Here is a 16,128-nt window from a genome sequence, read left to right on the forward strand (position 1 = left end):
GCAGTATTCTCACTTCAGAGCTGTGCAATGCGATTGTGGGTGACAATGTAAAAATGGATCTGACCAAGTGAAAGGGCAATGCTATTCCATCAAAATATAGCTGAATAAACTGCTGGCATAATCTAAGATCCCTTTATATATGTTCAAAGTCAACAAGGTGTTACACACAAAATAAATAAAAGGCACCTTTGAAGGGTATAGGGCTAGAAGAGGGATGGGGCTTGTTTGCTGTTTGTCTTTATCCACAATTCCTGCCATTCATTCAACATTGTCCAGCCCCTCAAGCAGCCTCTCCATTATGCAACAATACCGTACGCTGTTACTACAAAGTCAATCTTTCTATTATTTGTCTAATACTGTCTCTTAATACTATTGGGTTTACCAGTTCCTCTATTATCTATACAATGCATCTTTTCCTAACTCACTGCTAATCCACCCCTCCATTACCTACTCAATGATTATTTCCCATGACTACTTAGGTAAGCTAACGAGTTACCGGCATGGACTCAAAAGGCCGAATGGCCTCCTTCTGTGCCGTTATGACTCTATGGGGGAAAAATTGGGTCGCGGTCCCTTTGGGGCGCTAAGTTGTACTTTTAGCGCCCTGAAAAAATTAGCGCCCCCGCGCCCAAAATTCACTGGTAGCGCCCCAAGAGGGAGGCGGGGTGCTACTGGAAGAGCGATGCGAGCGAATATCACGGCGCTACGTGCCACAACGCTATGCTCTGCGGCGCATCACGTCATGGAACTGCAGGCCTTCCTCCCCTTATTAAAGGGGAGGGGCCGAGCACAGCGCGACCTGGGGCCCAGCTGGGCTACCGGGATCAGAGTGCCAGCAAAAGAGCCCGGCACTCAAGAGAAGTGCCGGGCTCATGGAGCGCAGCCGGCACCCCGCGGGCGAGGGGGCTGCACAGGAGGCTGGCAGGCGGCCAGCAACAAAAATAGCCGTCCAGCACCTCCCCTTTAATTTGCGCCACCCTGGCCGCAGGTAGGCCCCCCTGACCCTGTCGGACATAGCGTCTGGTGGTAAGTCAGGGGGCGCTACCGAAGATCACAGCCGGGGTACGAGCGGGGCGCTGTGCACGGCGATGACGTCATCGCCAGTGGCACAGCAGGGCGCTAATGGTTACCACCGCCGCTAACCTCCCGCTGAATTCCACGGGAGGCATTGGCGGCACCATGCCCAGGCGCCAGTTGCTTTGCACCCCGTTAGCGCCCTCGAACAGGAGGCGCAAATCAACCACATTTTTTCCCCCTATGACTCTTATGACTTTGTCATGTTATCAATCTCATTTAGACACTGCAGATACAGACAAACAGGAACAGTTTATTAAGAGTTGAACTGATGAATTCTGTTTTTAACAATTTTTATATGATTTTCATTTGTTAGTCATACCTTCATCCATCCATATCCATCCATTTATTCCATGAAGCAGCCATCATCTGTGAAATGAATGAGAAAAAATAAAGTTAAGGTTGACTCTGAAATACAGTTGAACAATCTGTTCTGTTCATCTGTTCTGAGAATGGTAATGTAACATTTCTTGTTTTATATTTTCATTCCCCAACAATTGTTTGCCTTTGTCCTTGCACTGAAAGCATTCATTCACAAAAGGATGTGGTTTCCTGGGTGTCGATCCTGCGATACTTCAGCTGAGTTGTCATTCTTCAATTGTGAACAATGAGTGTCGGCAGATTGTTTGCTTCCCGGGGCGGGGGAGGGGACATCTTAGCAATTATTTGACATCCAACGGTCACACCTCATTTGGAGTGCGCTCTTGGTTCTGGTTACTGCACTGCAATAAGAATTTATGCGGATTAGAGAAGCTGCAGCGAAGAGCGATAAGAATAATCCCCAATGTAAAGGGGATGAGCTATGAGGAAAGTTAGTAAAACTCGGGGGGCAGTTTTGCCAGCCCTGGGGAGGCGGGACTGTCGGGAAAATGGCAGAATCTGAGGGCGGATACCCATCACTCCCCAAACCCGCCTCCGTGCCATCTTCCCAGGAGGCGGGTACCTGACCCGCGCCGGCTCCCGTCTCCTGGAGGTGGGAAGGGGATTACAGCCACTTAAATGCCTGTTAACAGGTAGTTAACAGGCAGTTAAGAGGGCTTCCCGACGTCGGGAAACCCCGCCAGGGTCATCGAAGCGAGCAGTGTGTCCGCGGGGGTCGGAGGGTTCCAAAAGTGCGCTGTGGGGGTAAGTGATGGGTGCACGTGTGGAGAGGTAATTATGTGAGGTGAGTGAAAAGTGATAGAAAACGTTTACTTACCTTTCTTTCTTCCTGCAGGCTTCAACCGTTGGGGAACCAGAGACGCCTGCATCGCACCGGCAGAGGTGACAGATGACTGTTGCATTCTCTGATGCAACAACCATCTGATTTCTGCTTCAGCAGATAGGTTTGGTGAGTCTTGAATACAAGGAGACATCAAACTGCAGAGAATGTCCATGTTTGACAGCTGAACTGACCTCAACTGCCTTGTGTGGTAGAGGATTCCACAGGTTCACCACTCTCTGGATGAAGAAATTCCTCCTCATCTCAGTCCTAAATGGCTTACCCCTTATCCTTAGACTGTGACCCCTGGTTCTGGACTGCCCGGCCATCGGGAACATCCTTCCTGCATCTAGTCTGTCTAGTCCTGTTAGAATTTTATAAGTTTCAATGAGATCCCCTCTCATTCTTCTAAACTCTAGCGAATATAAGCCTAATCGACCCAATCTCGCCTCATATGTCATTCCTGCCTTCCCAGGTATCAGTCTGGTGAATCTTCACAGCACTCTCTCCATGGCACGAACATCCTTCCTCAGATAAGGTGACCAAAACTGCACACAATACTCAAGGTGTGGTCTCACCAAGGCCCTGTACAACTGCAGCAAGACATCCTTGCTCCTGTACTCGAATCCTCTCGCTATGAAGGCCAGCATACCATTTGCCTTCTTAACCGCCTGCTGTACCTGCATGCTTACTTTCAGTGACTGGTGCACAAGGACACCCAGGTCTCGTTGCACTTCCCCTTTTCCCAATCTATTGCCATTTAGATAATAATCTGTCTTCCTGTTTTTGCCACCAAAGTGGATAACCTCGCATTTATCCACATTATACTGCATTTGCCATGCATCTGCCCAATCACCCAACCTGTCCAAATCATACTGGAGTTTCTCGGCATCCTCCTCACAGCACACACGCCCACCCAGCTTTGTGTTGTCTGCAAACTTGGAGATATCACATCTAGTTCCCTCGTCTAGATCATTAAATATATATTGTGAATAGCTGGGGTCCTAGCACTGATCCCTGCGGTACCCTATTAGTCACTGCCTGCCACTCGGAAAAAGAGCCGTTTATTCCAACTCTTTGCTTCCTGTCTGCCAACCAGTTCTCTATCCAAGACAGTACCTTACCCCCAATCCCGTGTGCTTTAACTTTGCACGCTAATCTCTTATGCGGGACCTTATCGAAGGCCTTCTGAAAGTCCAAATACACCACATCCACTGGTTCTCCCTTATCTATTCTACCAGTTACATCCTCAAAAAATTCCATGATTTACCTTTTGTAAATCCATGTTGACTTTGTCCGATCCTGTCACTGCTTTCCACGTGCTCTGCTATTACATCTTTTATAATACTCTAGCATTTTCCCCACTACCGATGTCAGACTTACCGGTCTATAATTCCTCGTTTTCTCTCTACTACCTTTTTTAAATAGTGGGGTTACATTAGCTATCCTCCAATCCATGGGAACTATTTCAGAGTCTATAGAATTTTGGAAGATGACCAGCAATGCATCTACTATTTCTAGGGCCACTTCCTTAAGTACCCTAGGATGTAGATTATCAGGTCCTGGGGATTTATCGGCCTTCAATCCTGTCAATTTCCCTAACACCATTTCCCTACAAATACTGATTTCATTCAATTCCTCCCTCTCAATAGACCCTATGTTCCCTGACATCTCTGCAGACTGGGAGTGTTGGGGTGCATGAAGGCTGGGATTTGATGGGCTAAATAGTCCTGTCTCATCCTTGACTTTTTTCTGAGAGCCGCATAAAAACAATTTCAGTAGCGTTCAACAGATGAGTGATCGGGGCAAGAATCTGGGCTGACTTTTTCTCCAGGGACAAAAAGACCAGCATGTGCCACTGCCAGCCCATCGGAGATCAGCGAACACAGCACAGAGCAGGAATTGACCCTAATCTTCTTGCCTAAAGTTTCAGTGCCACGCACACAATGCGTTTATCCACCAGGGTGTCAGGGAAACTCAAAAGTGACAAATTTCTAATTCATTCTTTTATTTAATTACAATATAAGTTTTACTAAGCCATTATCTAATTAAGTTGTTCCATGGAACTGACCCCACAAGTTGGTGAAGATCATCTTTTGGAAGCAAGTGGGATCATTTGGAATTTTGCAACCTATTGTAGCAAGAGGGCACATCTGACCTCAATGGCATAGGATCTGTGTAGCACAACCTTTTGAGAAATTTCTCAAGCATTGTTAGTATACAAGGTTTGACATAACCCACTGAAACCTCATCACCTCCTGTTATGTGGCCAGCAAATGAAGAAATATTCCCATATTCAACTGTCAACCAGTGAGAGGTGAAGCTTGTATTATTCAATTACAGACAGTATTCTTAACACACGGTGTAGTACAGACATTAAACTTATAAAATTTAAGGAGAGAAAATGATACTAACTCAGCTGAAAATTTTAGAGCCTTTTTCTTAATGACGGATTTTTGTATTTGTCATGCAGTTAATTGAAGATGTCGTGACTAAAAAAAGGCAGCTTCACACATAACAACAAAGTTACAATAATCTTGAAGCGGGTTTCGTACACTCACTGGTCTGTTCTGTTCACAGAAGCTGCCTGACCTGCTGAGTGTTTCCAGTATTTTGTGTTTTGCTTTCAGTAGCCCAGCATCTGCAGTTTTTGTTTAAAGTCACAGTCCAAGGAGGGAATTTTTCAGGGGGTCAGCGGGCGCATTTGGTTGCGGATCGGCTGGGAAACATTTTTTTGACAGCAGGTAGGGAACCCGCTGTAAACCCGCCACCACGCTGGTTTCCCAGATGTCGGATTTGTCATCACTGAACAGACCCAACACCCAGTGGCGGAGGAGGCAATTTAGATGATTAAGAGCTTGTTAACAGGCACTTAAAAACTATTTTAAGTTTACCTTTAGATTTTAAGAGTTCGCGCACGGCTTCCCCGCTGCTCGGGGATCACGTCAAGTAAGCAGGTCGAGAGTTGTGTCACCATGGGATCATTTATAACTTGACAGCTGCAAATGGTCTATAAAAGCTCACATTTCATAGATGTTCACTTTCCAAGGTCAGAAGCTGTTGCTTACTGCATTTGGAAGACAGATTGAGCTTTATGGAGCTAACAAGTGTTTGGAGCAAACTCTGTATCCAGTGTCACCTCATTGGAACAACCTCTCTCACCATTGACAGATCGCTTCTGTCATCTCAACCTCACCTGCCATCTATTCCATCAGCATCATTGCCCTTGAAACTATCTCACTTTGGTCCTCAGAATCTCATCACGATCAGCACTAACACCAGCAGCACCAGGCACACCAACAACAACACCAACCTTCTCCGCAATCAACTGATGCTGCACAGGACACAGGGCATCAGCACCCATGTACATTGTTGCCCGGGAAGCCAGGGAAGGCCCCATCATGGCCAGATTTACTTCACATGATGCTGTACACCCTGGCTGCCACATGATGTTCTAGGTTGGCACCACCCCACACCAACACCATAAATCATCCCTACAATACCCAAGCCATTCCTTTCACACTCATCACCATTGCGGGGGGTGCCGTTATGTCTCACCATTCACTGCAACTCACTAAGCTACTTCCAAAGGTGCACACATATCTGTCCATAATGCAAAGTGTTGAAAATAAAGAGTTCAATGTTAGACAGCACATTAACAGAAACTTCACATGAACATTGACTAAAACACCCAAGTGCCTACCCCTCTGTGTTGTTAGTTAGTAATATTGGACTAGGATGAGGGTGAAGGTGAGGGGTGGCTAGTGAGATGGGGAACTGAAAATGTAGATGTACAATGACTCCAGACCCCATGAAATCTTATGGCTTCAGATCAAGCATGGACAAGGAAATCGCCTGCTAATTACCACCTACTGCCCTCCCTCAGCTGATGAATCAGTACTCCTCCATGTTGAACACCACTTGGAATGTACTCTGGGTGGGGGACTTCAATGTACATGTGGTATCTTGAGGTGGCCATAGATGGAGACAGACCCAGGTTAACTCCTTAACATAGTTCAATCAACACTTGCACATAAAAGCTTCTGCCATGAGGCAGCCAAAACAAAGAGTACAACAGTACAGATCAGACTTAACTCAGGAGAGCAATTGCCACAGCACCACCTGGTGGATCAGGTTACTCATAACCTCCCAGGTTACTACACTCCTCTCCCCTTAAGATTGCCGTATGCAATTCTTAAACAATAGCCCTTACTAGGTACTCCATTTTAATTAACCAGTATGCTCTAACCATGGTTAACCCCTGACTAATTTAACAGGTTTGTATAAGTCTATCTGGTTGCTTGCGAATCCTTTGTGAACGTCTTAATTCCACTTGTGGTGGATTCTCAGATTCATTTGCACTTGATATTGGGGTAGTCTCTGATGTTGGTTTTACTCTGTCCCGCTGTGGCCTGGCAGTACCAGTGTCCACTGGCACCTTATAAGCCATGCTGGGTCCTGGAACAGCCTCCTCTACTGCCCTTTGTTCCATCTGAGGCAGTTCCCCCTGCTGCCGGCTGAAAAGCTGATCCACATGCCGACAAACACCTCGACCATCCCCTAGTAACACAGAGTACGACACAGGTCCTGTAATGTCCTGGATTAGTCCTGGTATCCATTTAGGTCCATAACCGAAGTTCCAGGTGTACACAGAGTCCCCTATGGCGAAATGGCGAGCTTTAGTATGTTTGTCATGGTACGCTTTTTGGTTTGTTTGTTTTGTCTCAACCTTGCTTTTGAGATCTGGGTGTATCAGGTCTAACGTGCACCGCAACTTTCTCCTCATCATCAACTCAGCCGGAGAAAGCCCCGTGGTAGCTTGGGGTGTTATACGATAACTAAACAAGGCTCTATTGAGCTTGGTCTCCAGGGTGTCACCTGAGCTCTTCCTCATGAGCTCCTTAAAAGTCTGCACGGCTCGCTCGGCCAACCCATTTGAGGCTGGGTGATATGGAGCCGAGGTGACATGTGTGATTCCATTCCTTACCATGAATTCTTTGCTCCCTTCACTAACAAAACACGGTGCATTGTCGGATACAATCATTTCTGGAATACCATGCGTGCTGAAGCTGTTCCTGAGACAATTCAGTGTGGCATCAGTCGTTGCAGAGCTCACTGGATAAACGTCGATCCACTTTGAGTGAGCGTCAACCAGCACCAAAAGCATTTTGCCCATAAAAGGTCCCGCATAGTCTATGTGAATTCTCCTCCAGGGTTTGCTGGGCCACTCCCAGGGATGGAGTGGTGCCCCGGCAGGTGCTTTCCTCTGTTCCTGACATATAGTGCATGACTTTACCTTTGACTCAATTTCAGCATCCAAGTTAGGCCACCACAGGTAGCTCCTAGCCAGTCCTTTCATTCTAGTCATTCATGGGTGCGATTGATGCAACTGTTCCATCAAAGTAGAGCGTCCCCGCTCTGGGACTATGATGCGTGCTCCCCATAGCACACATCCATCTTGGACACTGAGCTCGTGCTGTCTCTGTCTGTACGGCGCGAACTCCGGTCCCTCACGGTGATCTGGCCAGCCTTTCAACACATACTCATGGACCCTGTACAGAACGGGGTCCTTGGCTGTCCAGCCCTGGATTTGCGCTGAAGTCATCAGGGGACTGATCTCCTGATCCAGCATCAGGACGTGCTCCTCAGGGGAAGTACTGCGAGGAGATTTTGAGAGGGGCAGGCGGCTGAGAGCATCCGCGTTCCCGTTTTCCTTGCCGGCTCTGTACGTGATCACATATTCATAGGCTCTTAGTATTACTGCCCATCTCATTATTCTCTGTGATGCCATTTGAGGCACCGCTTTCATCTCATTCAGTAAGCTAATAAGAGGCTTGTGGTCAGTACTGATTACAAACTTCCTCCCATATATGTACTTATGGAATTTCTTTACTCCAAATATAATGGCTAACCCCTCTTTATCAAGCTGTGAATAGTTCTTTTCTGCAGCTGTGAGCATGCGTGAAACAAACCCGATAGGCCTTTCCGCTCCATCTGGCATGCGGTGGGCCAACACTGCCCCCACTCCATAGGGTGATGCATCGCAGGACATTATCAGCTCCTTCTTCTCGTCGTAATGCACTAACACCCTGCTGGACTGAAGTAGCTCCTTTGACTGCTGAAACACTTTCGCTTGCTCTGGCCCCCAACGCCATGGCTCCTCCTTTCTCAGCAGTTTGTGCAGGGGTGCCAGCAGCATCGATAAGTTTGGAAGAAACCGGTTATAATAATTCAGGAGCCCTAGATAGGCTTTCAGTTCAGTCACTGAGGTGGGTGCCGGTGCATCCTGCACTGCCCGCACTTTCCCTGGTAATGGATAGAGGCCTGTGGCATCCACCCGATGTCCCAGGAATGTAACTTCCTTCTCCATGAAACTACACTTACTCCGTTTCAGGCGTAGCCCCGCCTCTTCCAGCCACTGTAGCACTTTGTCCAGTGTTTTTAAGTGATCCTGATCGTCACTTCCTGTTAGCAGAATATCATCTAAGTACACGGCCACCTTTGGAATGCCCTGCAGAATGCCCTCCATCGTCCGTTGGAATATTGCTGGGCTAGAACTGACACCAAATGGTAACCTGGCATACGTGAACAGCCCCTTGTGCATGTTCACCGTGACAAACTTTTTTGATTCTTCATCTAGCAATATCTGCTGATACGCATGACTCCATGTCCAGTTTGCTGAATCTTTCTCCCCCAGCGAGCGATGTTAACATGTCCTCCATTCTCGGAATGGGGTACTGTTCCAGTGATGATACTCTGTTCACTGTTAACTTATAGTCACCACACACCCTTACGTTACTGTCGGGCTTCAATACCGGGACTATTGGTGCCGCCCAGTCTGAAAATTTCACTGGTTCTATTACTTTGTCCCTTAGCAGGCGATCTAGTTCCGCCTCAACCTTGGTTTTCATTGCAAAAGGTACCGACCTTGGTTTAAAGAAATGAGGCGTGGCATCACTGGCTACATGAATCTTGGCTGTGGCTCCCCTTAAGGTGCCCAGTTCGTCGTTGAACACTCACTCATGCTTCATCGGCACTTCTTGCAGTACCTCTGTACTGTCCTCCATTTTATTCATTGCCTGCCAGTACACACTCAACTCACTGATCCACCCTCGCCCTAACAGGTTTGGCCCTGACCCTGCTACCACTACCACCGTAAGCTCTTTGGTGACTCCTTTGTGTTCCACTTGTACTTCGGCCGCCCCCAAAATGTCCACCTTCTGTCCTGTGTAGGTTTTGAGACTAATGGGGCATGTGCCTAGCTCTGGTACTTTTGCTTCCCCCCATAGCTTGGCGTACTCAGTCTGCGACATTATGGTTACACTACATCCGGTGTCAATCTCAAACTTTACTTGACCTCCGTTCACTATCAAATACTGAGTGAGAGGGGGTACGTTGGGCTTTGAAGTGTCTATACTGTATATAGTGAAAACCTCGTCACTAGACTCACTAGACTCTTCCTCCTCTTGTATGTAATTTGCCCACTTTGTGTACTTCTCCCTCCCCCCTTTTGCATGCTTTGCCCCTTTAGCACTGCTTCTCTCACTCACTGCCCTTTTACAGACTTTCTTTAAGTGCCCTATTTTTCCACAATTGTGGCACTTTGCCTTTGCAAACCTGCAGTCCTTTGCATAATGGCTCGTCCCGCCACATCGGTAGCAATCCCCAACCCCGACTGGTGGACTTTTCGCGCCAGCTTCCATCTTGAAAACAGCTCCTCCCACTGGTTTACTCCATTTCTCCTTGCTCATACTGTTTAAGTCCTTAATGTCCTTGTTAGCCATCTCCATGGCTTGTGCTTTTTTAAGTGCCGTCTCAAACGTTAATCCTTCTTCTGACAGCAACCTTTGCTGTATACTGTCGTCGTTAACTCCGCATACTAGTCTGTCCCTTAACATGACTGTGAGCGCATTTCCAAAATTACAGTCCTGTGCGAGCTTCCGAAGCTCCTCCACATACTCAGTAACGCTTTCTTCCGGCCTCCTAATCCTCGAATTGAATTTCCATCTCTGTACTATTTCACTAGGTTTCGGATTGAAATGATTCTTTAGTAGACTCACCAACTCGTCAAAAGATTTTTCTCCTGGCCGCTCTGGGCTCAGCAGATTCCTCATCCATGTATAGGTTTGCACTCCCACACAACTCAGTAAAATGGCCCTTTTCTTTTCAGCACTGTCCACCTCGTTTGCCATAAAGAAATGGCTCAGTATTTCAATATACTCCTCCCAAGACTGCGACTTGCTGTCAAAAGGTGCCACGGAGCCTACCGTTCCTGCCATCCTTGGAGTCCGGTCACTTCAGCCAAAAAAGCAAACTCCGTTTCGACTCCCGCGGCCTAGCCTCGTGCTTTTCCGACTAGTTTGCTAACCAACCCGAGCACCTCTTCCGAATACTCCATAACTATGACTGATCCACCAAAACTTTTCCGTCCTTTATTCTCGTCGCCATATGTGGTATCTTGAGGTGGCCATAGATGGAGACGGACACATGTTAACTCCGTAACATGGTTTAATCAACACTTGCACATAAAAGCTTCTGCCATGAGGCAGCAAAAACAAAGAGTACCACCAGTACAGACCAGACTTAACTCAGGAGACCAATTGCCACAGCACCACCTGGTGGATCAGGTTACTCATAACCTCCCAGGTTACTGCAGTCCATCACCAAGAGTGGCTCACCAATCTACCTGTCGCAGATGCATCTGTCCATGACAGTATTGGTAGCAGTGACCGCCGCACAGTCATTGTGGAGACGAAGTCCCGTCTTCACACTGAGGACACTCTTCATCATGTTGCGTGGCACTACCACCGTGCTAAATGGGATCGATTCAGAACAGATCTAGCAGCTCAAAACTGGGCATCCATGAGGCGCTGTGGGCCATCAGCAGCAGCAGAATTATATTCCACCACAATCTGTAACCTCATGGCCTGGCATATCCCTCACTCTACCATTACCACCAAGCCAGGGACCAACCCTGGTTCAATAAGGAGTGTAGAAAAGCATGTCAGGAGCAGCACCAGGTGGACCTAAAAATGAGGTGCCAACCTGGGGAAGTTGCAACACAGGACTACATGCATGCTAAAAAGAGGAAGCAGCATGCTATAGACAGGGCTAAGCGATCCCACAATCAACAGATCAGATTATAGCTCTGCAGTCCTGCCAAATCCAGTCGTGAATGGTGCTGGACCATTAAACAACTAACGGGAGGAGGTTGTTCCATGAATATTCCCATCCTCAATGATGGTGGAGCCCAGCACGTGAGTGCAAAAGACAAGACTGAAACATTTGCAACCATCTTCAGCCAGAAGTGCAGAGTGGATGATCCATATCGGCCAACTCCTGAGGTCCCCACCATCAAAGAAGCCAGTCTTCAGCCAATTCGATTCACTCCACGTGATATCAAGAAAAGCTGAGCGCACTGGATATAGCAAAGGTTATGGGCCCCGACAACATCCCGGCTATTGTGCTGAAGACTTGTGCTCCAGAACTAGCCACGCCTCTAGCCAAGCTGTTGCAGTACAGCTACATCACTGGCATCTATCCGACAATGTGGAAAACTGCCCAGGTATGTCCTGTCAACAAAAAGCAAGACAAATTCAATCCAGCCAATTACCGCCCCATCAGTCTACACTCAATCATCAGCAAAGTAATGGAAGGTGTCATCGACAGTGCTATCAAGTAGCACTCACCAATAACCTGCTCACTGATGCCCAGTTTGGGTGCCGCCAAGACCACTCAGCTCCCGACCTCATTACAGCCTTGGTCCAAACATGGACAAAGGGACTGAATTCCTGAGGTGAGGTGAGAGTGACATTCAATGGTAATTACCATTGCCGAATCCCCCACCATCAACATCCTGGAGGCCACCATTGATTAGAAACTTAACTGGACCAGCCACATAAATAATTTGGCAACAAGAGCAGGTCAGAGGCTAGTTATTCTGCAGCGAGTGTCTCACCTCCTGACTCCCCAAAGCCTTTCCACCATCTACAAGGCACAAGTGAGGAGTGTAATGGAATACTCTCCACTTGCCTGGATGAATGCAGCTCCAACAACACTCAAGAAGCTCAACACCATCCAAGATAAAGCAGCCTGCTTGATTGGCACCCCATCCACCACCTTAAATATTCACTCCCTCCACCAATGGCATACCATGGCTACAGTGTGTACCATCTACAAGATGCACTGCAGCAACTCATCAAGGCTTCTTCAGCAGCACCTCCCAAACTGGCAAGCTCTTCCACCTAGAAGAACAAGGGCAGCAGGTGCATGGGAACTCCACCACCTCCACGTTCTCATGAACGAATATAAAAAAAAAGAGAGGGATGGGTGGAGGTGCAAGGTTAAGTTGATGTGAGTAAGGATGTGCAGGAGTAGGGTAGGGAAGGCAGAGTGATGGGGATGTGATGAGTGGCATAGCTGGATGAGGTTGAGTGTGGCTTTGCAGTAACGTTTCGTGATCTACTGAGATCATTGAAAGGTTTACGCCACAGCAGCCTGGTCCTCCTAACAACATCCTTATGTCCTTCTGTGCAATCTGCAACCAGGCTGTGTTGATCTCAGGGGGAGGTCTCTTCCGCCTGTTGGAAGGGAAGACAACTTCCCTTCATGCTGTGACTCCCTCCATAATTACTTACAGAGAGAGTGACGGGAGAGCATGGGTGCAGCCCTGTGTAGGGGTTGCAAAATTTCCCCTATTTCCCTGAAGATTGAAAATATTGGTCCACATCATGGGCGAAGAATTGGGTGATGTGACTGGTCTGCAGTGTTTTAAAATGTGCCAAGAACCGCAAAAGACTGCTCTGAGATGGACAGAATGTGGACAACACCGGAGTCGTAGAGCTCTGTGGAAAATATTCACACACCTGAAGACAGTGCTTTTATTAATAATCGTTCCCTGGAGTTTGGGCAATCACAAAAGGTTTTTAAATGGCCACAGAAAGCATGGCAAAAGGAGCAGCAAGCAGCTCGAGTTGCCTGTGTGTATAAGTGGGAGGATACAGTGGCTGTGAGTCAGACCTGCCAATCAAAGGGAGGTTCCTTTGGAAGCACTTGAAGTTGTTTATTGACTTAAGCAATTGCCCACTTGAGAATTGACTGCAGAACAATCAATTTGAAACTGCTTCTGTTTACACAGCCATTCAATAACTACTCACAGACAATGAGAGATTGAAACCCTGGAACGGATTTTGATCTGCAACCATTTAAGAACTGAATGGGTTTAAATCACCCAGCATTCTGGACAATAGAGCAGTTGAATTTCCCTTTTGTTTTAGCCCAGGTGTGCTCCGGATGTGGGCAGGAACATTTTGGCCCCACAGTGCAGACACACTAACCCAGTCCAACCACTTTGAGTTAGCCAATCACAGCTTTGCTCTTGTGAATTGGAACTTTTGGGGCGCGAATTTTCCAGACAGGCAAACAGCAGTGGGGGGGGGGCCCACAAGGTATATATGATAGCTCCTGAGAAGCTATCGCACTCTTTACTTCCTGGGACCACAGGTGAGCCTCTCTCTCTCCCACTCTCTCTCACTTCGCTGGGCCACATGTGAGCAGAGTTTCTGACTCCTCAGCAAAGCAATCTAGTAAGGAGTTTGGGGGATGGTAATTAAGGGGATATTGCTAAGATTGTTTAATCAACATTGTAGTCACTTACCCCTCGTTTTTGCTGTCTGCATTCCCCCATTTAAGCAATTTTACTGTAATTACTGTGTTCGTGTGGTATAGTTTGATATTTTGATTATAGTTTCTTTTACTTAATAAAACTTGATTTTTCTCTCATCCAAACCATGTGTCCGTTTTAATATCATTAATTATAAGTCCTGCAGTCAGAACTGGAAGGTGGGGTAGCGATTCGAAACCGCTGTTTTAAAATTGGTTTATTTGGAGGCTGCAGACCAGGTGAATTACCTTAAACCAGTTAAAAGAAGCCCCCCTACACCTGCACCTCTGTGCAGTGCTCATCAGTGTTTGTAGCACCTCAATGCTATAGAACACTGGCGTCACAACTGTTAAAGATCAATTTGCGCATGGTCGCTTTAAGGAAACCGGCTGATGAGCCGTCATCAAGTGACGTCATCAGACTCACTTCCTTCAATTGGCCAGGAAACATGCTGGGCGGGCTTAACAAGCCCAATCAGCGTAAGATCACTTTGGACAGCGGGCTGGAACCAGCAGTGGGGTCGCACCCTGCCACCGACTCTGGACCTGTCGAGGTAGGGGAAATTGTGGCCCAAATGTTTTATTGCCAACTATTGCAGGCTATCAATCATTCACAAAATAATTCATCATTATATCAATCCCATATTCAAACTGAAGAAACCAACTGTGCCAGTAAAACAACATCTGATACATTAAAAGTAATTGGATTCCTGGATTGAGCATTGTAAATCCCCTCAGGTGCATCTGGTGAATTAACTAGCTGTCCAAACAAAATATTTGGTCATCAGTTAAAATGTTCTTTCATGGGTAATGCTGATTTAATTTTATATTTACATATTTTTTGCCACCACATCTATTGTCTCCAGTTTTTCCCAACTGTCCTCCAAGGTACTTACAGGAGAGTAGGGGCATAGAGTAGTATAAACATGGGAAGATGGGGCAGAGAAGTCAGTTTTGCATCACTCTCCCAAAACCCAGGACAAAATTTCAGAAAATGTAAATGTCTGGGTTAATGCAAGATGCTTATTCACCCACAAGCAATTATAAAAGCTGCATGATATCTGTTGCTGAGAATCTGAGCAAACAGATTTAATCATGGAGAAAGCAGAGCCCTACTAAACTCATGGGAGTTCCTCTGCTACAATAACTGGTTATAATTGTGCCTGGATATCCAGCTGAAATTATTCAACAGAGACGAAAACCGCTGTAAAGTTCAAGGTTCAACATGTATTTCAATGCACTTACACTGCATCATCTAAATACACACCCAATAACCTGACAGCTCTGTGCTTGTACAACAGCTTGACTTCCAATGTGATTTCCCTCTACAAAGCAAGTCAGTAGTCAGAGTTTGCTCAGTATTCACAGTATAAATCACTCCCAACCAGTGGCGTTGAGATGGCAATAAACCTATAAATTCTAGGCGTAGTGATTGATTAAAGAAATGCCTCATTTCACAGTGGACAAGCTGACTTCTTGAAAAACTGCCAGAACCCCACAGAATATTAACTTACGGAATTTACACAAATGCTTTTGCATCAGCTTGTATTTCGATTGGCGGTAACTCCATATAAAGAAACAGTACATATTATACTCAACTTTGTTATCTTTCTTGTCAGACGCACCAAATTAATGTTTATTTTCAAACGGATATTGTGAGAAAACATTCAAAATGAATCAATGATGGGCGAGGTGCTCTTCATAGTGATGCCACAAAAGTTACAGACTGCAGCAATGATAATATCCTCATGCAATCTGCCCTAAATTTCTTCCAACTGTGGTGATATTCCCCTCCCTCTGTTCTACTCTTTGTAGCAGAGCCTTCAGCCACCTTGCCCCCACACTCTGGAAATCCCTCCTCAAACCATTAGTCCTGCTAAATCTTTCACCACCTTTAAAAGCCTCCTTCTTTCCCTGAACTTTTGGCCAACGCCCTTTACTCCCTAACTACTCCTGCTCAGGTCTAACCACAAATTGTGAAACATCTTGTGATGCTTTGCTGTGCTAAACTTGTTATATAAATATGTATTGTTACTGTTGTACTGCACATTTGTACCTCAAACACACAGTGCGACTGAGCTGCTACAGGTTTATTACTGCTATATGGGACACATTTTGGCTCATACAATCTGCTCCTACCACAAACCATGTCCAGTCTATCCTGTCATAGACTCTACACCACACAATTAATC

General features: G+C 46.6%; 1 protein-coding gene across 2 annotated transcripts in view; it reads right to left on the reverse strand.

Moving 5' to 3' along the window:
* jakmip2 (janus kinase and microtubule interacting protein 2) overlaps positions 1 to 16,128 on the reverse strand; it is a 439,655-nt gene that overhangs the window by 239,653 nt on the left and 183,874 nt on the right. For both annotated transcript variants that reach the window (XM_085995146.1, XM_085995144.1), the window contains exon 2: positions 1,397 to 1,443. The gene's annotated coding sequence lies outside the window, so the exon portion shown is untranslated. The remainder of the gene's footprint in view (positions 1 to 1,396; positions 1,444 to 16,128) is intronic.

Source organism: Somniosus microcephalus, chromosome 8 (assembly GCF_052327205.1).
Source record: "Somniosus microcephalus isolate GS21.2 chromosome 8, FLI_Smic_1.0, whole genome shotgun sequence".
NCBI lineage: Eukaryota > Metazoa > Chordata > Chondrichthyes > Squaliformes > Somniosidae > Somniosus > Somniosus microcephalus.